We start from the raw sequence: 24,656 nt of genomic DNA on the forward strand, positions 1-24,656 counted from the left end.
AATCCCGGCTTCTGAAACCCCAACTCCTTCCATCCTTCCCTCCCTCCCCTCCACCCCAATTTCAAGCCCGAACATGGAGACATCTCGCTATACCCTAATGGACTACCCTCTGGGGTTAAAGCCTCGTCTGGCGGTTCACAAATAGTCCCTCGGTAGCTAGTCCATTTCCCCCATATTTTCGACCATTTCCTGGGGCATCCCCGATGGGTGTAAACTGCCTTTTCGGCTACCATAGCCGTGTCCATATCCTGTTCCCAGTGTGACAGTGTGGGCACCGTCCCCGCCCCCCACTTCCTAGCTATATTACGTTTTGCTGTCGCCATCCCTAGTGTTGCCCAGGTTTTCATCGCTGTGTTTTGGTCTGTGGGTCGCCATATATTCAAGAGGCAGCACTTTGGGTCTATCTGGATCTCTGCCCCACCTACTTCGGTGATTTCAAGCATTACCTCCTCCCAATAGGCCCGTATCTTTGGGCACTCCCACAGTATATGAATGTATGTTCCATTTTGCCCACATCCCCTTAGGCAAAGGGGATCGGTTGTATGTCCCAGTTTGTGGAGCGTGGTGCTGGAATAGTATACCCGGTGCAGCACCTTGATTTGTACTAGCTTCAGGCGAGAAGGGATCGCCGCTTCCCTGGCCGATGCAAGCGCGTCCATCCAGTCTGGGTCGTCTATGTCCCCTAGTTCTGCCTCCCATTTGCTACGGAGGACCACCGTGGGATCTGGGAGATTGTTTAATACTTTACGATATGTCTGCGTTATGGCTTTTTTGTCCATGTGATCAGTGAGTAGTCTGTCCTCTAGGGGCGATGTGTCAGCTAGTTTTGTACCTATGGGGATCGCGCTTGTAAGTGCATGTCTAATTTGAGTGTAGCGGTAGAGCTCCGAGTCAGCCAGTTCGTATTTTTCTTGGAGTGCCGGAAGCTGAATGATCTCCCCCCTTACCCATAGATCACCGATGGTAGAGATACCTATTAGGTCCCATTGTTTAAACCCTTTTGTGTTGCCCAGGGTGCCCAGCTTGCGTGTCGCCCACAGGGGAGTGGCCAGTGTGAGCACCCCTTCCCACCCCAGGGCCCTCTGTGCTGTGTGCCAAATTTTAATCGTATGGGCCGTGGGGCCTGTCAGTGAGTGTTGTTTCTTGTTCGTGTAGAGCGATTTCATCAAACTATCTGTCGGCACCACCTCTCTGTCCGGTCTGTATGCCGGGTCATCATGTGGGGTATGCGGCCATTGATTTATGATCGCTAGCTGTGCTGCCCAGAAATATAATTTGATGCTAGGTAGTGCTATCCCCCTATCGTACCAGCTGCGTATCAATTTAGCATGTGCTATGCGGGCTGGCTTGCCGTCCCATAGTAGGGAGGAAATTTCTGCTTCTATCACCTTAAAATATGTCAGTGGGACTGGAAAAGGGGTATTTTGGAGCGTGTAAAGAAATCTCGGGAGTGCTAGCCTTTTAAAGAGTGCTGCCCTGCCCAACAGAGTCAGCTGCAGGGAACGCCAGTGGGAAACATCTGCTTTCAATCTCTGTAGAGGTCTCATTAGATTTTCGTCCATGAAGACCTTTTCGTGGGGGGTGACATATATTCTCAGGTATTTAAATCCCCTGGTTACAGTTTGCAAGGGACAGTCTAGGGGAATCATTGGAGCCTGTCCACACAGTAAGTAGAGCAATGATTTGGACCAGTTTATCGTATACCCTGACTTCTCTCCATACACTGTGAGGATGTTGAATAGTGCCTCCAGGGATTCCGTCGGGGATGTCATGTATATTAACACATCGTCTGCGTGAAGGGAGATCCGGTCCTCCCAGCCCGCCTCCCATGTCAGCCCTTTAAGGAGTGGTGTCATGCGTACCCATGTCGCCAATGGTTCCAGTATGAGGGCAAAGAGGAGCGGGGGGAGTGGACAGCCCTGCCTCGTCCCCCCTACCCAGTGCGACCTCTCTGGATATATGGCCATTTACCACAACCTGTGGTAACGGAAGCACCGCGAACAAGAACGGCCATTCCACTAAGTCGAATGCCATCCTTGCGTCTAAGGAAAGGATGGCCGCATCGTCTTGGATCAATGAGGAGCGGGCTAGGACTCCATTGAGTCGCCTTAAATTAAGGGAAGTGTTGCGTCCCGGCATGAAGCCGGACTGGTCTGGGTGGACTAGCGTCGTAAGATCGGTTTGGAGTCGTAGCGCTAGTGTTTTGGCCAATATCTTTGCTTCCGCATTTATCAATGAAATCGGTCGGTATGAAGAGGCCAGCTCCGGTGGTTTCCCGGGTTTGTGCATCGCCACTATGGTTGCCAGTCTCTGGTCCCTCGGCAGTATTCCCTGCTCTAAACAGTCATTATACATGTCTAACAAATGGGGGGTGATCTTGTTCGCTACCTTTTTTATAGAGCTCCACTGGTAAACCGTTGGGTCCCATTGCTTTGCCTGTGTGTAGTGCTGCCAGTGCCTTACCTATCTCCTCCCCTAATAAGTCCGCCTCAAGCTCTTCTGCATCCTCAGGTGATGGAGTGGTTAGTGGTATTTCATTTAAAAATTGCAAGCATTCATCTTCCATCACCCCACCCCATGGTGTGTACACCTGTTCATAGTAAGTTGCGAATTATTCTACGATTAACTGGGGCTTGGTCGTGAGTGTACCGTTGTCTAGCGTCAGCTGAGCGATCCATCTATCTGCCCTTTCCTTCTTTTCTAGCCATGCTAGCATTTTCCCCGTTATGTCTACCAATTCGTACACCCTGTGTTTTGTGTTTGTGTGTCTCAGCTTCGCCATGTCCTCGGTATATGCTCCGAGTTCCTGGGCTGCTAATGTCAGTGCCTGTGCTGTGGTCTCACTGGGGTCTATGGAGTGTGCACTTTCCGCCTCCAGCGCTGACGCTTCTAAGGCTTCGACGTTATGTCTATGCTCTCGTTTGTGGCAAGTAATTATCAAGATGGCCTGTGACCGGATAACTGTTTTGTATGCCTCCCAAAGCGTGCACGGTGAGTCTACCGTCGATGCATTTTCGGTGAAGTAGTGGTCAGTAGTTGTTACTAGGGCCTTTGCTATCGCATGGTTTTGTAAGTAGCCCGGATATAGGGGGAAAATTCTCTGTCGTCTATGGAGCTGTGTAGTATATGTAAGATGTATTGGGGAGTGGTCGGAGATTCCCCTTGCTAGGTGTTCGACTGTCATTACCTTCTCTGGGGCTATTGCTAGTGTCAGGATGTAGTCTATACGTGAGAGACTATTGTGCGCTCCAGAGTAAAAAGTGTACTGTTGATCTATGGGGTGTTTTAATCTCCACATGTCAGTGAGGCCCACGGCGTCAAAGTCCCTGAGGGCTTGACTGGATCTATTGTCCTCCCTGGGTGGGTTGCGGTCAAGTGCCGCGTCACATACTGCATTTAGGTCTCCTCCTATGATCAGTTCACCTTCTGGTAATTCTAGCAATAGTTTCCCAAGATCATGGAAGGCTGACTAGTGCAGTGTCGGTGGGATGTAAACAGAGACCAAATTGTAGAGGCGACCCTCCCATTGACAAGTAAGTGCGGCAAAACGCCCCTGATCATCTGCCCACGTTTTCGTGATTACCAGTGGGGAGTGTTTATGAATTAGTATACCAACCTCTGGATCCGGAGGAAAACTCCGCATGTGCGGCCATCTTAAAGCCCCAGCGGTTCAATGCTTTACATGCCGGCCCTACCAGATGCGTTTACTGAAGTAGGACCACTGTTGGACTTTTTCTCTTAAGATATTGTAGGACCAGCCCCCTTTTTATTTTGTGTCCCAACCCGTACCTTAGTAAGTTGCATAACAAGCGGGATGAGACCCCGTTGACCCTTACGTAGTCCCCATATCGGAGGTTAGTCCCATCAGTACGTTCGGGTTCAATAGTTCCTACCTGCCGCATTCTTCATGTGCTGACCGGCAACTGCTGCCACATGTCTCTGTAGTTTCCAGTTCCTCCCCGCCTCCCTCCGTAGAGCCCCCCGCAGTCCATTTTCTTAGGGAAGGAAAGTTGTTTCAGGACGTTGGTCTTAGTGTCCATTCATAGCTTGGGGTGGAGTGGACTTTGCCATTCAGTCATTAGTGTTCATTCCCCGCGCGGTGTCCCCCTTCGTCCGAGCCAGTGCGATTGTTCCCTTGATGCCTGGATCCTCGTGCTGGCCGCCAGCCTTCTAGCCATTCCTTCGCCTCTACCGGTGTCTCCAGAAACATTGCTTTCCCTTCGGATTCTACACGGAGCCTTGCCGGGAAAATCATGGAGTATTTGATTTCCCTAGCTCGTAGCTCCCTCTTCACCTCCGTGAAGCTCCTCCGCTGTTGTGCCACTGCTGGCGTGTAATCGGGGTAAAACGTGACCTCAGAGTTTTCAATCTTGAGCGGCAGGGCTATCCTTGCGGCTTGCAATATGGTGTCTAGATCCCGAAATTAAAGATGCGCGCCAAAATTGGACGCGGTGGATTACTGGGGCGCGGCTTTCCTCCTGGAACACGATATGCTGGTTCCAGCGAAAAGAAATAAAAAGACCCTTCGGCTGAAGCTGGTTTTGAATGAAGTCCTCCACAAAGAGGTCCAGGGCAGGGCCCCCGGCCGTCTCCGGCACGCCAACCAGGCATGCATTATTGCGCCGGGATCTACCTTCCTGCTCATCCAGCTTCGATTTTAGCGCAGTGTTATACTGTTCCAATTTATGCACTCTAGTTTGTAGGTCAGCCGTATCCGCCAAGAGTCACGTCGCCGTTTTCTCCACTTCACCCAGTCGGTCTGATATTTAGCGAGGTCCGCCGATATTGCGCAGATGGAGGTTTGCATTGTCTGTAGCGTCGCCATCACATCCTTTAGGGTGATCTCCTCCGAGACCCCGGGGCTGTGGGACGCTTGGGTTGATGTCCGCGTTGCTTCCGCTTTTGCTGAGTCTGTGCCCTCTTTGTTGTATGCATATTTCTCCAGCCGGGGGGTAGATGGAACTCTTGGCCCTCTGCCGCCCATTATACCTCGTTATGGTGCACTGGAAGGTGGTATGAATGGGCCGTACTAATAGTAATGCGTCGGTCACCGTTTGCACAGTGTCGCCACCTTTGTGTAGCTGTCATGGGTCTGGGCTGAAGCGGTACTCTTTTGGGCCGGTTGTGTTAGTCTGGGCCGCCTTCAGTGTTCCTGCATCTTTCTTCTGCCTCTCACTCCTGTGCTTTGTAAAGGACGGGCTGTGGCCGCCCGTGTAGTCACGTTCCTCAGGCGCTTCCCTAGCGCTTGGCCCTTACTGCTATGCGGGGGCCGCCCCCGGGTGTTCACAGCCGCTCCCGCCGACCGTTGGTCACCGTGCTGTGCTGGGGCCGATTATACAGTAGGGCTGTGCTTTAGGCCCACACTTCTTGGCGCTACTTGACCACTGGGGGTGTATAAGATGTCTCAGTACACCCCCGTCTCGGTTGCGTCCGCCCCGACTCCGGCGCGTTATTTCTGCCGTGTGTGGTGGCCCGCGTCTGGCACCTGCAGTGTGCCATAGGAGCAAGACGCCTTTCCTTCCGCTCTGCCCGCCGGGTACTTCGCTCACTTCAGCCCCCGGTTCCAATAGTTGCTGCAGGCCGCGAACCACGCGGCGACGTAGCTGTGCAGCGGCTGGGTGTACCACTACGAGAGTGGGCTCTATCGGGAGCGGAGATGCTCCAGGTCTCAGATTGTGGCAGTCCCGTAATTTTATGGGCAGGATAAATGGCCGGATTTTGTGGGGAAGCTTACTGGGTCACGGAGCTCTTCTAAGCGGCGGCCATCTTGGCTGGTCGCTAGCCACGCCCCTCCGTTGATATCTTTCTTGCACATCACCTTAGGTCATGGATTGACCTTTTGAAATATTACTTACCTTCTGGCTACAATGACCATTCCCATAGAAGTTGGGTGGTACTGGACTATACCTTGGTTTCATTTTCTTTGTTCAAATTGTGTTTTGGACTTTAAAGTATTACACAGAGTAGAAAATGACCATTTACAAAAAGTTAGCTTCAGTTGTACTGTCTGAGTTGCTGATAAATTTAAGTTCTGAAGGAAAATGGAAGAATCCCAATATTTGAAAAGGTTAAATGATAAGTTCACTCAAACTTAAAGAATGGCAGTTATTAGCAAATACAAAAATTCTTAAGGATATTTTTGTCAGTGTCTGAATTCTTAAATCTTACAGCTCCAAGATCACTCCTTTGATAAATTACTATTTGGCGCACGGCGATGCTACTAATACAAAAACTAAAATAGAAGACCAAAGACTATTTTATACAAAAAGCTGGACCATAGAGCCCTACATAGGAAACATAAAAACATAGATTTAGGGATTAAATTTAAATTAGTTAATCTTAGAGAATGCTATAATGAAATAGTCTGGGAAGAGAAATTATTACAGGGCTCAATGGCAGCTTGTTTAGAAGCTCTCGACTTCCGGATCAGGTTACATTTTGGCAGTGCATTAATACACTAGATGATATGCATGACTCCTTTGGGGAGAATATCATGGATGTTTTAGCGTTTGAGGCCTAAATTACTAAACTCTAGACAAAAACAGGGTATTGATCCTGATAATGCATCTTTTTCAGCCTTAATCCAAAAATAGAACCAGAGACAAAAAGCAGTATTTGAAAAGATGTAATAATAATCCCAAAATCTATGAAAAAAGTATTGAAAAATGTAGGTTCTGTGGTGAGCCTGGTCCTAATGGTCTGCTAAGTTTCCTGTTGAAATCTTATTTAGACTACTTGGCAACTTCATTTATTTCATTATTTAGGGCATCACTCCAGTGTTCACAGCTCCTGGATTCCTGGGAGGCTCAATATTGCATCCTCTCTATAAAAATGGGTGAGTGGGCTGATTCTGCGAACTGTCAGCTAATTGTCTTTAAGGCATCGAGGCCCAAGTCTATGCCAGGTTCTTTTTGGACAAGTTAGAAGACAGGGCGATAGAATACAATTGGTATCTAGTTTTCTCAAATCCGATTCAGGCCCAAATATAGCACAGGAGATAATGTTGTGGCATTATCACTTTCTGGTATCTCAAGCTAGGCAGTGGCACAGAGATAGTTTTATTTATTGAGCGTTACTTTGTGTATTGTTGAGTTCCTAGCTCTCTTCACACCCCTGATTTGACCTCAACATACTTTGCCTCGTTACCTTGAGAGTCAAGTGATTAAAGTGGTACTTTGTAAAACAGACTAAACTGAGGATAAAGCGCCCAGGCCACCAGGGACCTGCCCTGCATACCACAGCTGTAAAGAAAGCAGTTTCCTCTGTTGGTGGTCAGTCTGATGATTTCAGATCAGTTTCCTTTTAAAGGTACATATAAAACCCTGCATCTTTATAATGAAGGGGTGTAAGTTGTTGGAGTAGAACAAGGCCTCCAACCGCTGTAAATACTGGTGTTGTGGAATTGGTTCGAAGTCCGGTTCAATTAATGTTGGCTGCACTCTTGATTTCGTATTCCGACATAGGTCTGGCTATAGGATGGAGACAGGCAACGAAACCAGAGCTGGCATGGATGCTGGCAAATTTGACTGCTGCACTACCATGGGACCAGAGTGGAAATCAGGACTGGTGTCTTCATGGGTTAGGAGAAGTGTGGCTGGGAGCCTCGAGGACACAGAGGGCCCAAAGGTACACGAGAGGAGGGCTGGTAGCAATGTATAAACTCTGAGGACCTCAGCATGAGTGGGCTCAACAACAGCCTGGGAAATTTGGGGTCAATGTAGATACTAAAGAGAAATGACTCTTCGAGTGCCCCCAGCACAGTTTCTTGTCTGACTTTGAGTGCCAAGAAGGAGACGACTCCCATTTAGCTATGTGCTGGTGATTCACCTTAGATTTTATGTACCTGAGACTTTGAGTGGGACCACTGTTTGGCACTGGAACAGCCTGTGACTTGGAGCAGAATCGTTACTTAACATGCAGCCACCTTATGTTGCGAGGTTTAACTGTGTTCCCTGTTCTCTGTACACTTTTGGGTGCATCAGGGTTCACTTACCACACGATTTATTTGTGACCTCAGCCCAGACACTAGAGACACTTTGCATGTGAGTCTGAGACTGACATCTGCTCCTGCAGTGATGGCACAGCTTGAATCTCGTTATTTGGGGGCGGTGGGGGACGTTTTTAATTCCCTAGCACATGGTCTATGGATTTTTTAAAAACTTTGGAAGACCAACAAATAAGGTAGTGGAGCTGTGATCTGTGTCAATGAGCTCGAAAGAAAGGAACACACGTCTGCATAAGAGTGGCATCTATTTGCTGCTCCATTCCATCACCTCTGGAGTGATGCGACTGCTGCACTCACACAGTACTAACATGTGGCGCACTGGACCTAGTTCTTGATTAATCTCTGCATCCAATCGGATGCATATGAATTTTCAAAAGTTGTGAAATCTGCAGTTAGAAGTAAGAATCCATAAGAAATTTTTTTCTATAGGCCAGGAAGCTTCTGCTATTCTGTGGAATTTTTATTTTTAATTCATATTGATTATAACTGCTGCATATGTTGGAGCATAAGTTGAATTTTCAGGTTTGATAAGCCAACTAATATTAACAATGAAGTAGGTGCAGGATGTACTCTGCAAAGATCTGAGAAATTAGTTTTGAAGCAGTTGAAGTGTACAGACATATTTGGTTAGGAAGAACAAAATAAGGCACATACAACAGAAATCCTTGAACTATAGTTGCAGAAGACCAACATCAATTTGGTTTAGTTGAGTAAGATGCAGGATTCAAGTGATGGGCAACAAACTGCATTCCACAATCACTCCATAATCTATTTGCATGAGACTGGGTGAAGTGAAGAGGAAGATTGCCGCTTGAGGGAGGAGCTCTGCAATCCGCTCTCCCTTCATTGTCACTATTCCCAGCGAACGTCAGATTACTGTCATGCTCAAAACCGGAATCTGAAGCAGGATGTTATGGTGACCAAGGGATGAGAATTTGCACTGCAAATTCTATGTTGGACGGCCTGAGGGAAGACCCAGCTGTCCAGGCTCATGAGATCCCCCATCAGCCTACCGGCAGCCTTTTATGCAGCGGAACAGAGAGGCACAACTCAGAAAAAGCATAGCGGCACCAGCACCATATATGCCTGTTATGGTGCCGGTAGGTATGACTCAATATTCCTTCACTTTCCCTGATGCTTGCCTATCTAACAGAGGTAGCAAAGTTAACAAAGACTGATGTAACATGGTAGTCATTTTTAAAGAACAACCCACATATGCACACTTCACAGGAACCTAAATCATCTAAGTCTGTTTCAGTCTTAATTGATAACATATGCATGCTGTGTTTCTGTCCCGCAAAGCTTTATCTGAACATACTTCACCTAAGTCAATACCCTTTGTTCCATACTCTCATGGTCAAACACAAAAGTGATTTTTTTTTAAGATATCATCAAATGTCAAAAGTATTCACTATCCTGTAAAAAAGAGGAAAACTGCTGATTATCTATATAAAACTGAGAGGGACATTGTGTTTATATGAGAAACAAAAATTATAGATCAAGAAGTATCCATCTTTGGTCGTTTGGCAAGGGAAAGAATTTGCTCTTCCGCTATTATTAAAAAAGAACTATGTTCTCGCGGTTCTAGCAAAACATTATTTTTTTACGTTCAAAAACAAGTTTATATAGACAATTGTACATAAAACATTCTAAAAACACACTTAACAATTAAAACCTTTAAATGAACCCCCCTCCTCGCTGCCCCACCCCCATTACATTTCATTTTTAAAATTCCGTTTAACAGATCGTAAAAACGGAGCAATCCCAACTGCCACATCTAAATATCGCATATCCGACAATAACTCAACCGCTTTGTTCCTATGAAGAGCGCCATATTTAAAAAACAAAGGTCTTAAAAACTTGATCCGATTTGCGAGATAAAAAATACAATCCATAAGAATATGCGTAAGAGTACATTTAACTTTCAAAGGGCAGGGACAAAGACCACTATTATTCTGCAGCCCAGTCCTATGTGGGTGGGATGAATAGATTGGATTAGATCCCACTCGAACCCTTAAAATGTATTTTCTCAAACCTGGATCTCGTAACCGTGATAGATAAGGGAAGACACTATCCTGTCCAAATGAAGCAAACGAGAACAATGAAGCAAACGAGAATCCAGCAAAACATTGTAACTTCTCAGTCTTGGAGTCTAGAACGTCCAAGGAGGGGAGATAGATTTCTAATAAACTGGTTAAAGAGGGACTGGAATTGTACACACTTAACGAACAAATGGTCTTTCAAAGAGTACATGGAGATTTATACCTCTCTATCCTTGAAACCATATTTAGAATGTATTGATGGCTCTTGGAATAGACAACTGTTCCCTAGTTTTAGGCTAGGATTTGTGATGTGGCACCTCCGTTTCCCTTTGGCCAGTTCGGGCCCTCAAAGCCCTGTTATGAATCCTGCACACAACGTCTGTTGCATTATACTTTCTTTTGCAAATGTTATGTTTATCTTACAAAATGGTCTCTAATACCGATTGTAAGAAAGCGGGTATTAGAACCTCTAGACTAGCCCTGGTGTATCTGCTACACCTTGATTTCCCATGCAATTGTGTTAACATTTGTTCTTTCTTAAAATGTGGAGTTAGAAGAAGGAAATCACTGTTGTTTTAACTGGAAAGTCTTACTTCATGGTGAAAGCAACACTCCTCCTGTTGAAACAGCTTTGCAACTGTGGCAATATTCTTTGCACCTTATATGTATCAGCCTGCTATGTAAGACAATAGTAAGTGTGTATTTTATTCTCTTTGCTATGTAAATCAATTCATGACATTTCGTGCATGCAACTGGTTTTTATCAAAATTGTATTTTAACATGTTTCTTAATTGTAATGTGTTTGTTCTTGTTTTTTTTTGTGTGTGCTTTTTTGCGCATGTACTTTGCCCTTTACTACGTTTGTTTAGGGACAAAATGTATTTATCAACGTATAACATTTTTTCACCTCCCAAGAGCCTCTCCCACACAGTTATAGGTCTTTTTGGATATGAGATGTCAGAGTTGGACAAAATGGACTCACTTTTTTTTTCATAAAACAGATTTTATTGACAGATTGTACACATGGCGCAGCACTCCGCATTCCGGAGAGAACTGCAAATCAAGTACACAGCATCAGATGATTGGCAATCTATGTATCATTTAAATCAAATAATAACAGCAAACCTACCAATTCTACACCCCCCAACCCCTTATCCCACCCCTTCCCCCCACCTGGATCCCACCCTCCCCAGCCGCACGATATCGTCTCACACTTCTTATAAACCATTCTCTAGACTGATAGTGTACATACACCTTCCATCCTGGCCCCTTTATGCCGTCACCGGGCAATCCTCCTGTTCCACCGGTGGCTCCAACCACAGACCCCGATAGTCCGCCCAGCGCTTCCATATCTGGTGGCTCAGTGGACTAATGCGTCCATTGCAGGGGCCTGCGTTCGACCTCATGGTCACAGGTTCAAATCCCGGCGGGTCCACTCAGCCTTTCATCCATCTGAGGTCAATGAAATGAGTACCATTGAGTTGGGTAACAATGAACATCTGTTATTCAGCACCAAGAGACCTCTGGGTGAACGTGCGCTTTACAAATACACATGTTATGTTATGTAAAGTCTCCTTGGGCAGGCTCGAGCCACAAAGATTGGCCGCTCCAGCCCCATACAGAAGTCTAGCCCCTTCTTCCACACCAGCACTGAGGGAGCCCAGGATCTTTTCATGCCTTGACCACATCTCACTTGGCTGTGGTTAGGCCTAGTAACAATAGATGCCTTTTATATGCGTTACCCCCCACCCCCTCTAGCACATGTAGTAGACCCAACTGTGGAGTACGAGGGACTCACTTTTAATGGCTTTGATGTTCACACAAAATGAGTCTAAACAACTGGAAAGGTCTGAAAAATGTCTCTAGTCATAGAGGTGGGAATATGTTCGATATATTAGAGGTGCCGAACTAATTTTAGCCCAACTACACCACTGAATTTAACCAAGCTACCCTTTAAGTAACAAGTTAGATAAATGTCTTGAAAGAATTAAACCACCACAACTTTATTTATATAGCCATACATATGGTCCTCTCACATTCCACACCCACCATTACCACAGATATAGGCCACTGACATTACAATATACATCTCATTAATATAAGTCACTGAAATTACAGTATCGCAACACACTCCTTACGTTAAAAAGTGGCTCGCTGGAGGGTTAATTACTTTAATTTGTAAAATTATGTCTCTTGTTTTTTCTGCTTTGTCTTTCCGTTTTCCTCTGTAAACATGTTTTCATATGAACAATGCATCTGTGAGTTAATTCCCTCTTCTGTGTTATCTACATGTAACCATGCATGTTGCCATACTTTCAGAAGAACTTAACAGCATTTTTTTTTGTTCTACTATTTTTGTCTTTCCTTTTCTTGATGATTCTTAGTTTGTGTAAACTTTCAATAAAAATTTTGAAATCAGAATCTTTTGACAATAGTCGCCTACATTCCATAGCCCATTAAGGCTTAGTTGTGGTGGGAACTAAAGACCACTCTGAATTGCTTGTGTCCATCAACACAGACCACTCATTGGTATTTGCTCAAATACATGTCACTGCGAAACCACTGTACTTGTGCATGCCACATGCTGACCCAACTCTTCAATTAGTCTCTTAAGCATAGTAATTAGTGGTACGTAAATGTCATGACACTGCAGTCTGATTTTTATTTTACAGAGCATAACTTGTATGTCCCGAATGGAAAGTGGTGCATTATAGACCAGTGGTTTGCCTTGCACAGGTTGTCACAGGTTGTCACTATGTTTTGCTGGCTGGTTCTATTTGTTTTTTTAATTTTATTGTTAAATTGAAAAACCTAAACATCTGCTTTCCCTTCTTCGGTAAGGTTTTAAAAATTATTCTCCTTAACTTGACTCTTTCAGTGTACCGGGGTGATGTTTTTATTTCATTTAATAGTCCATCTTGCTGCCATTTCTGTTGACCCTGCAGATGACAATGTCCGTGGCAAGAACCGGCCCCACCGTATGCCTGTGTTCGATCGTAGCAAACACGCCCATGTTATTGAAAATTTCCACTGCTTTTTGTGCGAAGTAGACGTGTAAGTTCGAGAATCCTATCTCTTAAGGTTTGTTGCTTGGTGGTCTATTGGTGTTGGAGTGAATGTAGCTCTAGTATATCCTCTTCAACTGCTACCGACCAGAGGTGGTGGGGCTGGGGGGACGAGGAAGGGGGCAAATAATTACAAAAAAGAAAAGCACTCACCTCTTTACCGCTGGCCGCCACCTCTTCTTCTCCGTCCTCCTGACAGAAAGGACACATACTCAGAGAATCCCCTGACCAGTCACTATGCTGCCTTAGCAGCGTTGTGATTGGTCTGAGCCACCGTGGTTCGGCGCTCAGACCGGGGCTGGCAGTCTGTGCATGTTCTCCACCCAGGCTATAATACAGCCTGAGTGGAGAACATGCAAAGTGCGCATAATGCTTTTGTCGGCCTGGGACGAACGGCCAAAGCATCATCACACTTTAAATGCTGCCACCACTCCTCCTCCTGAGACGCTGGGAGCCCAGCCCCAACCACCTGACTTCAACTGCAAGCAGAATAAACACAAAATGACAATAACTAACATTATCATCTTTTTATTTTGTATTTAGCTTGCAGCTGAAGCAGTGGGTCTACACTCCTCCACCTTAGTGGATGAGCAGCCACTGCCTCTTCCTTGCCATAACCTCACCTACACCTTTACATCCTCAGCCTATTATAGACCCTCTCTCCCTCCCCCTAAGAGGAATGAAAACATAAGGATGAATTCAATTGAGTGGTACAAAAAATTGTTTAAAAAATGTGTTACGTGTAAGGAGGAGTTATTTTAGGGTAGGTTGTACAAATGTTTTTTTCGTCCTTTGTGTAGCAGACATTTAACTTCAGCACTTGATTCCTTCAAATTTTTGTCCGTTTGTGTACAGCCGAGACAAAGGAAAGAATAATAGCACTTTGAGGCACATGTACGTAAACCCCAAGAAACAAAACATTGTTTCACAGGCAAAAGTTGAGGCTTTACTTAAGGGCTACAGCAGTCGAGTAGTAAGGTTGGCTTTAATCTGTGAGATTATAGTCTGCGTCTTATTGCAGAATAAAACCTTAGCATTGATTTCAGGATTAAATTACATTATCTGCACCCTTTTATGTGGATGAAGAAATTGGCCGTCCGAGACCTAATCTGTGGAGTGCCTTGTCCCTCCTCTTAGTCTGTACCTACCGCAAAAGCAGAGACTGACCGAGTCCATGTCTTTTCAAATTTCCTCATTCAGGGCCGGATGTACGACCTTTCAGTTTTGCGTGTCAGAAATTGCACAGAATTGCGACTCACAATTTGCGACTCGCAAAACTGAATGTCCAACAGTGTCTCAGACACTCTTTGCGATTCCCAATGGGGTCACAAATTGAATGCCTCATCAATATTCATGAGGCAAGCTCAATTTGTTTCCCCATTTGGAATGGCTAGCACTCACAGAGATGGTGGCCTGCTGGGGTCAGCAGACCACCATATCTGTGACTGCTTTTTTCAAATAAAGTAGCTTTATTTTTTTAAAGGCAGCCCTTTTTCCTTAAAGGAAAAACGGGATGCAGTTAAAAGTTACAAAAGAAAAATTGAATTTTTCAGTTTGATTTTTTTACAGGCAGGCAGTGGCCCTGGGACCACTGCCTGCTCTTAAAAAATATTTGCACACCCATTCACAAAGGGGAAGGGGTCCCCTGGTGACCCCCTTCCTGTTTGCAAATGATTTACCACCCACTTGAAGCAGGTGGGAAACTGTGAGTGTTTTGCGACCGCAAATGTGGTTGCAAAACAATAGTACATTGTAGTCTGACTCGCTATTAGGAAGGGCCGCCCTTGGCACGCCCCCTTCCTATTAGCGAGTCTCAAACCATATTTTGTGAGTCGCTAATAGGTTAACGACATGCAAAATACGGTTTGTACATGGGACTGACCAATTTTGTAGTTGCAAAGGGGCTGAATTCCCGTTTGTGACTGCAAAAAACTATCGTACATCTGCCCCTTAATCTTTCACAATGGTCGTCCATCATTTTCTTCATTGCATATAATGTCCATAGTTTGGACTGCTACATGTTCATTTGGGATGTTGTTTTTTTTCCATGATTGGGCGATAGTGTGCCGAGCTGCCAGAAGCTTATAGGTAAGCAATTTGCCCTTATGGGTGGTCAACGGACACTAAATCATAAAAAAAATATATATATTTATAGAGCGCAACACTCATTCCAAGGGATATCTCAGCGCTAGGAGAGCTAAGAACCTGTAATGAAAATGATTAGATGCCAGAGATGTCAGCAGATGGAACCTGAGCGATAGACTGCGAGGCGTCAGAATTACTTCCTAGGAAATAGTTGTGTTTTAAGTTTCTTCCTAAACATCATATAGTCAGTGTGGTGAAGGTCTAAAGGAAGTTCATTCCAATGAGCATCTACCAGATAAGCGAAGGAGCGACCCCACCCCTCTGACTTTCTTTATGCGTTTATGGTTTTAGCCAGATCGTGATAGCAAGACCTCCGATTTCGTGAGGTAACATAAAATTGGACTTTGTCCTGCAGGGTTCTGGGGCCAAGTTTGTGTTAGGCTGGCTCTATGTGCATAGCACAGGAACTTCAACATGGCGCATGGGCAGCCAGTGAAGCTCCTTCAGGCATTCTATTACAGACTAGCTTGCAGCTGCCTTTTGAATCACCTGCAGTCAAGAGAATAAGTAATCTGTCATGCCAACATCGAGCACGTTCCCATAATCCGGTTTGCTGGTCAATAAGGCCTGGGTGATCGTTTTCCTACAGTTCAAAAGAATCCATAAGAAAAGTCTTCTTAGTAGCTTTAGCATGGCAAAGCATTTCCCACACAGAACTCAGACTTGATCTTGCATGGTTAATGCACTGTACACCAGGATGCCCACATTTTTTAAAACCCGTTTCAGCTCGGGAGCAGATCCTAGTGACTGGGACCACCAGGTTGCATCCGAAACAAGGTGAGCAACGCCGAAAAGCAGTATCTCGGACTTCTCAGCATTAAGCTTCTGACAGTGATCTGTCATCCAATTTGCCGTTTCTGAAAGACAGTTGATCATATTGCTCCTTGTGTCCTCGTACCATTCTTCAATGGCTATCAGCAGCTGCGTGTCCTTCGAATAGGAGCAGATATTAAAGCCTCATTTCTTGCGATCTTGGCCAAAGAGACCATTCCGCAGTGTCTCCTAGGAGCATTGTTGAGGGGTGAAGGGAGAGATCATCAGGTGTTATAGATTTAATTTGTTCGCTCATCTTTTCCGAAAATCTCTGTACCAGTTTGCAGAATCACGAAAATGGGTCACTGTTCTTCTCTACAATAATTATATATTAGTAGTACAGTGCACACCTCCTGGTAACGATAACTTTTCAGGCTTCTGCAGGTCGTATTTGGCGTGCAAACTGATGCTGTGGTCTGTCTCCACAAAACACGGAAATAATAATCTCTTCTCTACCCATCTATCTTCCATCGCACAACAACAAAACTGAACGTTCCATGTAAGCCGGCAAAGGACGGGAACCATCGTCAAATGATTTTATACCTGTTTTGCTTGTAGGGTCCTGAAGGAGTGTTGCACCAAAAACGCCAGTGCCCAAAACTAGCTTACATAGACATATGGGAAACTGGGTTAGGCATGAAGGCTGAAGATTCCTGGCTGAACATTTTGTCTCAAGCAACTAAATCTTTACTCCAATCTGCATTAAACTCCTAGCTATAAAGTTACCTAAAACGTTTTGTTTCTTTGCTGTGAACATACGTGTGTGTATGTGTATGTATGTATGTGTGTGTGTGTGTATATATATATATATATATATATATATATATATCTCAACCACGTTGATCTGTTGACTGGGTAGGAGTGTTCTGCTTAATTCAGATACTCTGTCCATCACCACCCCCTTTTCTGAATCGTTTTGTCCACCATAAGCGTGGAAGGGTATGCTCAGACATGAGTCCCTTGCTCACTGCACAATCAGGATTCAAGCAAGCCGGGCCGAAGATGGCTGTAATGCCAGAAACCGGTCCCCGGAAGCTTGTTTCCTTTCCAGTAAAAGAATTGGCTTGGTAGTTTGGTCTGCCCTGTTCCCATGATGCACTGGGCCAGGGACATACTAATTTGCATGTAGCCAGGTTCTGAGCTGGGATGGTGCAGTGAGCTCAAAAATGGTGATTGATCATGCCCTGATCTCTTGACTGGGTAGGAGTGTTCTGCTTAATTCAGATAATCTGTCCATCACCACCCCCTTTTCTGAATCGGTCCAGGAGAGCAGGCGGTTGGTGCAGGTGGTGGTCGCGGGGCCGGTGGTTGTCGGGGCGGTTGAGGTGTTGAAGCAGTCGACGGCGATCTTGCGGTGGAAGAAGGTGGCCAGTGAGTTGCTCAAGTCTTGCGAAGGTGGGATGCCGTTGGTGTTGGAGCAGGGGTTGTGGAGTTTCTTCACAATGTTGAAGAGCTCCTTGTTGTTGTGTGCGTTATCTAGGCGATCTTTGAATTACACCCTTTTGGCAGATCGGATGAGGTGATGGTGTCTGCGGGTGGCGTTCTTGTGGGCTGCGTAGCTGTCTGGTGTTCGATCGCAGATCCAGTTCTTCTCCAGTTTTCTGCATGTTCGTTTGGAGGCCTGGAGGTCTTCGGTGAACCAAGTGGCTTTCTTGCTGGTGTGGTGTTAGAGTGTGTCTTCAGTGGGGCGAGGGTGTTGGCGCAGTCATCGATCCACTGCCTGAGGTTGCGGGCGGCGGTGTCGGTGGGTGGGCTCCTTGCAAGGGTGGTGGTTAACTGGTTTTCGGTGACTTTGCCCCAGCAGCGGCGGGGCATCTGTTGCCTGTGGTGGTGCTTGGTGGGCTTCCTGAAGGTGAAATGGATGCAGCGATGGTCGGTCCAGTGGGGTTCGGTGGTGTGGTCGAAGGAGATGTGGGGTCTTGCAGAGATGGGGTCAAGCGTGTGGCCGGCGAAGTGGGTAGGTGTTGTCACGAGCTGTCTGAGTCGGAGGTTGGCGAGGTTGTCGATCAGGGTGGTGGAGTTGGTATTGTTGTTATTCTCAAGGTGGAAGTTCAGGTCCCCGAGGAGGATGTAGTCCGTGGAGGCGAGGGCGTGTGGGCTGATTAAGTTGACGATGGAGTCGCTGAACTGTGGTCGGGGTCTGTAGATGAGGGTTCCTCTGAGGGTGGTTTTGGGGTCGGTGTGGATTTGGAAGTGCGGAGGGTGTCATCGGAGATGGTAGAGACTCTGAGGGTGTTCTTGTGGTTGATCGAGACTCCTCCTCCTACTCCGTTGGTGTGGTCCCTGCGGGGGATCTTGTAGCCTTCCGGGATGACTATAGCGATGTTGGGTGCTGAAGCGGGGTTCAGCCAGATCTCTGTCAGGAAGGCGACGTCTTAGGAGGTTGAGTCGATTAGGTCCTAGAGTATGACGGCGTGTTTGCGGGCGGAGCAGGTGTTGAGGAGGATGCATCTGAGGTGGTTGGGTCCTTTGGTTGGTGGTTTTGGCGATGCTGGTAAAGCTGCAGTTCCGGCAGGTGAAGGGCCCTTGGGTGCGCTTCGGGGTGGCCCGGTACCAGGTGTGGTCTTGTCCGGGGTTGAGTGCATGGAGGGTGTTGGCATCATAGTGAAGTTGGGCATCGTGGGAGCCAGGGGTTCTGGCACTGGGCGCGGTCCAGGCGCAGACCGGCTCCGTCAGCAGAAGCAGCTGGGCAGAGACACGGGAGCAGTTAGGTGGAGCTGCGCGGCGTGGAAAGCGACCTGCCTGGAAACAGGGTCAAGGGTCGCTCCTATTGACCACAGTATTTTCTATATGCATGCTTAATTTGCAAAATACCATGAGAAAAGTTTTATAATCACAAGCATTGCTAAGTGTCCAAAATGATTAATATTCAATATAAATTTAAGCAAACCGCTTTACTAGCCACAGAAATCATCTTAAATAACTTTAGTCATTTTAAGTTTTTCCTACGTTTGTGAACAGAGGTTTGCAAACCCCAGAAATAATTTAATAGGTAAATAGAAGCACACATTTTATTTAGATATTAACCACTTGGTGGCCCAAGCAATACGTGCCTCTGATGAACGGCATTCATCGTTGCTTCGTGCACCAAAATAGATTGCTCACCCACAATAATGCCAATGTTTTGTGTGAATCTTGAACTGGCAGTGGGTTTATGTAATTAGCCGGGGCCCAGGGATGGAGTCCCCGAGGCAGATATTGGCTTGGGGAGTTGCATGTTTCCCTCCTCACAAAAGGTGCTGGTCAAATAGTCCTGGGAAGGTGGGCTACCCTAAGGGAACTATAACTCGCACCCTCGCCATGCACTGCTAATTACCCCACATATTACATCACTCAGAACATCTTCTATGACATCACTGATAATATCACTGCACCATTTGCTGTCAAATTATTGATGAGAAAACTGTGCATGGCGGGGGCACAAGTTATATTTACTTGAGATACGAACCATAACTGCTGAATTTGTATGGGTTTGTGTGTGTAACATCTGAACCGAATTATAATGTCCCTGTAACCTGAGAGAAAGTGAGAGAGATTTTTTTTAATCTAACAAAAAAGTGGTTTTATTAAAGAAAGAAAAAACACAAGCTAAGATCTTATTACCATTCCTAATTATAACATTGTTTTCACCTTCGTTCTGTTCAATGAAGTCTGGGTTTTTTCCTTCTATTTAAACTTGAGCATACGTGCAACCCCCTTGGGCAACCTGTGGCCCACTGGCCACGGTGTGAACTGCTTTTGGTCATGCGCAGTAGTGAGGTTGGCAGCAGAGCTTGGCGTCCAACCAGGCCCTGAACCCAATCCTTCGGGAAACCCAAACAGCTGGTGTACAACCAGGTGGTTGGCCACAGGGTCTATCTGGTTATGCACAGCCTTCTGTCATGCACAGCAAGGGGTTGGTAAGATGATATTACCCCTGGCCAAGGTCGGTGCCCAACCTCCCACAGGCACCAAACTTCCCCACTGCGAGTCATATCCAACTTCAGTTAACCACTTCAAGCCCAACCCAAGCCCAACGCAAATTTCTCAGAAATGTCCGAAAGGATTTATACCAACTCACAAAAAGTACATTTGCATAATTTGGTGTAATTCCATACAGCAGCTTTTTTTTTTTAATAGGATAGCAAAGACTTTTGGACCCCCCCCCCCCCCCCCTCGATACTGACCAACAATCCAGACACATTGGTGATTGCTACTGTATTAGAAATGTGTATATATATGTTCGAGGCATGTGGGCTGCTGAATTCATATCTGTGCATAGATCGCCGCCTAGTGTTGGGTCCGGATGATTGCACATTGTTGTCCTGGAAGAGTCTTCGAAGTATCACGAGATAGGTGGCTCCTCCCCTGGACTACAGTGCGCATGGGCATCGCCTCCATCCCCAGATTGTTTTTTTCCGCCATTGGGTTCGGATGTGTTTCGGTTCCCTCTGTCGGTACCGATAGTTGTTCTACTTCTGCTCGAGACCAAAAGGTCTTTAGGCTGAGCGTCGGTATAGTTGCGTACGGGTTTCTTGTCTGACTCTCAGCTCCGATCTCTTGCTGCCCTTCCACGTGCTTTCGGCGCGGACGGGCCTACACTACACTTCAAATATAAATGAAGGAGGCCCCCTTAACTGTCAGTTCCGGGACAGGGGAGAACAATTGTACAACAATGTGCGATTGGTATTTGCAAAGGTATAACGTTGGGCACCTATAAGAACGTATTACCCAATCAGGGTCAATTGTGGGACCTCTTTGTTTGTTGATTCATTCTACACTACACTTCTGCTATGGAGCGAACACCGTTTAAGAAGTGCCCGGTGTGTAACTCCAAATATTCACACCTCGACGTGCACCCTGTGTGCAATACATGCTTGTCACCGGACCACGACGAAGACAGCTGCATGGCGTGTTCGAAATTCCGGTGCAAGAAGACTCTGAAGATTCGTCGGGCCAATAGGCTCCAGGCTAAGTTATCGGCTTCTGCGGCGCCCCCACCAGACAACATATTCCAGGAATCTGTTGAAGGCGAAGACGACGTGCAAGGTTCGGACTCTAGTCCCGCGTCCGAGGGGGAGACCTACGACGCGGGTGAGGAGAACTTTGACGAAGTCGCCGACGAGGTAGGGGACGACGATCGGGCTTTTGCCACTGTGGGGGATAGCTCGGAGGAGGAGCATCCCCAACCAGACTCAGGGGTTATTCCCCTTCATACGGCCCAGGTCGAGGGATCGCCTTCGGGCCTTACCCAAGATCTACTTATGAGTCCTACGTCCCCGCCTCCGGGCCCGGTCACGGACATTTATGAGAAACCACTAACGTTGAAGAAAACGAAAGTGAAGCCGTCTGGTCACGCACCCTCGGATGCAAAACCGAAAGTGAAAGTTACGCTGGTGCAGAAGGTTCTGGAGGCGTCAACTTCCAAGAAATTCAAGATGGCCAACTTGAAGAGCCACGCCAAGATGGCCGACCCGAAACCCTCGGGGTCGGCGCCGAAGGCGAAGTCGTCCGACGCGGCTGCGTCGGTTCCGAAAGGGGTGGCGGACCCGAAGACGGCTCCGAAGAAGCGTCAGGGAGACGACGCGCATAGGCATGGGGCGTCGGCCCCGAAAAAAGTGCCTGCAGGCGATCAGGCTCTCGACGCCGAGAGGTCGCTCGAGCCAGTCAAGCCCTCTCCGGCCTTGACGAAGAAGGTAGCGGAATCCCTGCAGCGGATACGAAAGGACAGTGTGGTTCCCGCTCAGGACACTGTAACGCCTAAGCCTGCGAAGGTGCAAACGCCTATCCGTTTTACCCTGCCACCCAAGTCGGCGCCGAAGGCCTTCGCGCCGAAACAGGGCGGACCCTCGAAGGAGGTATTGACACCGAAAGCTGCCTTGGTGGTGTTGAAGCTTCGGCTCCAGCCGCTTGCTGAGGAGGAACGTCGTGAGGTACTCATCGACGCCAACACCGGGAAACTGTCTCTCCTCAAGAGGAAAATCACTACGGAGCCGGCGTTGGAACATTTTAAGATACCTCTCAAAAACAAAAGAGACTCTGCGGACTCTTCGGCTCTGGTGGAACCTGTGTCCCCACAAGCCCTAGGACACTCGCCGACGCATTCCGCCGCAGGCGATGCGGACGAGGAGGACGCTGAGTACAACTATCCGGCATACTCGGATCCGGAGGAGGAGCACGAACCTTGGTCCGCCGGAGGCGACCCAGAGGACCCGCAGTCGGGCCAGGACGCGCAACTTTTTGCGGCCAAAACGTCCCCGACGGAGGACTCGGCGGCCTTTAACGCTCTGATCGAGAGGGCTGCGGCTAACCACGACGTCGAGCTGCACTCGGACCCCGTGGATGTGGACTTCTTATTCGACACTTTCTCAGTAGCTGAAAAGTCTGTCAAAACGCTGCCGATGCTTAAAGGGGTGCTTAAACATGCAACTGAGGTCTTTAAGGAGCCCACCCGGGCGCGTGTGGTCAACCCTCGCATCGACAGGAAATATAAGGTAGCGCCCTCGGATCCGACATATATCAAGGGACACTTGCCATTGGACTCATTGGTTGTTTCCAACGCTCGGAAGAGGGCGAACTCGCAAACTACTGGTGACGCTCCTCCCCCAGACAAAGAGTCCAAGATCTTTGAGGCCTCAGGCAAACGGATTGCTGCACAGGCAGCTAATATCTGGAGAATATCTAACACACAAGCCCTACTGGCACGCTATGATAGGGCTCATTATGACACCTTAGAGGCAATACTGCAACACTTACCTGACCAGTACAAGGAGGCAGGAGAAATGCTGATTCAGGAAGGAAAGCTCATTACAAATGCATCCATAAAATGTGCACTGGATGTGGCAGAAACAGCCTCCAGGGCGATCAATACCAGTGTGTTGCTTAGACGGCATGCCTGGCTTAGAATTTCAGGGTTCAAACCCGACATCCAATCTACAATACTGAATCAAACAGTTAATCCTGACCACCTGTTTGGCCCTGAGGTGGATGCGACACTGGAAAAAATGAAAAAAGATACGGAAACTGCCAAGTCTATGGGGGCCCTACAAAGTCAGCAGTTTCGGAGTGGTTCCTTTCGCCGCTCCACTTCCAGAGGCATCTCAAGGGGTCAGGCATCGCAGTCCACACTGTATTACAAAAGTAACACCCAAACCTCGTACAACAACAAGGGTAGAGGTGGTTACAGAGGCAATAACGTCAAGGGCAGGGGACGTGGAAACAACAGCTCCAGGTCCACCACCGCCAACAAGCAGTGACGTCTTGTCACTGCCCCCCGACCATACAACACCAGTCGGGGGGAGACTCCAGCAGTTCCTGCCAGCGTGGAAATCCATCACCACGGACAGGTGGGTCAAGTCTCTTATCCAGTACGGGTACTGTCTGGAACTTACTTCCATTCCACCAAACATACCCCCAAGGAGCCGTCCTATGTCCGGCGAGCACTTGACCTTGTTGCAGCAAGAAGTTCTAGTCATGCTGCAAAAAGGGGCGATAGAGCTCGTTCCATTGCAAGAGCGGGGAACAGGGGTTTACTCCCTGTATTTTCTGATCCCCAAAAAGGACGGATCCCTCAGGCCCATCCTGGACCTCAGGCCCCTAAACTGGTACATCCTCTCGGAGCACTTCCATATGCTCACGTTACAGCAAGTGCTTCCCCTGCTTCAGCAAGGGGACTTCCTGGCCACGCTGGATCTGAAAGATGCCTATTTTCATATCCCCCTGCATCCTTCCCACATGAAGTATCTCAGATTCACGATTCTAGACCAGCATTACCAGTTCAGGGTTCTGCCGTTCGGGGTCACCACGGCGCCAAGGGTATTTACAAAGTGCCTAGCGACTGTGGCGGAGCATCTCCGTCGCCAGAACGTCCACGTCTACCCCTACTTGGACGACTGGCTCATTCAAGCAAAGACAGAACAGCAGTGCGTCGACCACGTGTCACGCACCATTCATCTCTTGCACGATCTGGGATTCTCTCTGAACTACCCAAAGTCCCATCTCCAGCCCGCCCATGTGCGACAGTATCTGGGCGCGCCAATCAACACTCTGGCAGCCACTGCGCAGCCAAATTCAGTGAGAATTGCCAGTATCCAGACGCTGATCCAACGATTCAGACCTCAGCACTCGCTTCCAGCGAAGGTGTTCATGCAGTTGATAGGCATGATGGCCTCCTGCATCTCCATTGTCCCGCACGCGAGACTACATATGCGTCCGCTTCAGGAGTGCCTAGCACGTCAGTGGACTCAGGCTCATGGGCAACTGACAGACCTAGTGTTGGTGAGCGGTCGGGCATACAACTCTCTGCATTGGTGGAATCCACAAAACCTTTGCAAGGGCCGACCATTCCAAGAGCCTGTGCCACAGAATATCCTGACAACGGACGCCTCTCTCCAGTGATGGGGAGCGCATGTACTCCAGTACACAGTGCAGGGACTCTGGACACTACAGCAAAGGAAGATGCACATCAATGTGTTGGAACTGATGGCAATCTTCATGGCCTTAAAGGCGTTCAAAGTACATCTGTGCAACAAAGTCGTGTTGATCCGGACGGACAACATGACGGCCATGTACTACATTCAGAAGCAGGGAGGCACACACTCTCCGCAG

General features: G+C 47.5%; 1 long non-coding RNA gene across 1 annotated transcript in view; it reads left to right on the forward strand.

Moving 5' to 3' along the window:
* LOC147676737 (uncharacterized) overlaps positions 1-24,656 on the forward strand; it is a 199,669-nt gene that overhangs the window by 106,143 nt on the left and 68,870 nt on the right. Inside the window, exon 3 of the long non-coding RNA XR_015302554.1 lies at positions 12,926-13,101. This is a non-coding gene — a long non-coding RNA (uncharacterized LOC147676737). The remainder of the gene's footprint in view (positions 1-12,925; positions 13,102-24,656) is intronic.

The sequence above is a fragment of the Lissotriton vulgaris genome, chromosome 12, assembly GCF_964263255.1.
Source record: "Lissotriton vulgaris chromosome 12, aLisVul1.2, whole genome shotgun sequence".
In the NCBI taxonomy this organism is placed as follows: Eukaryota; Metazoa; Chordata; class Amphibia; order Caudata; family Salamandridae; genus Lissotriton; species Lissotriton vulgaris.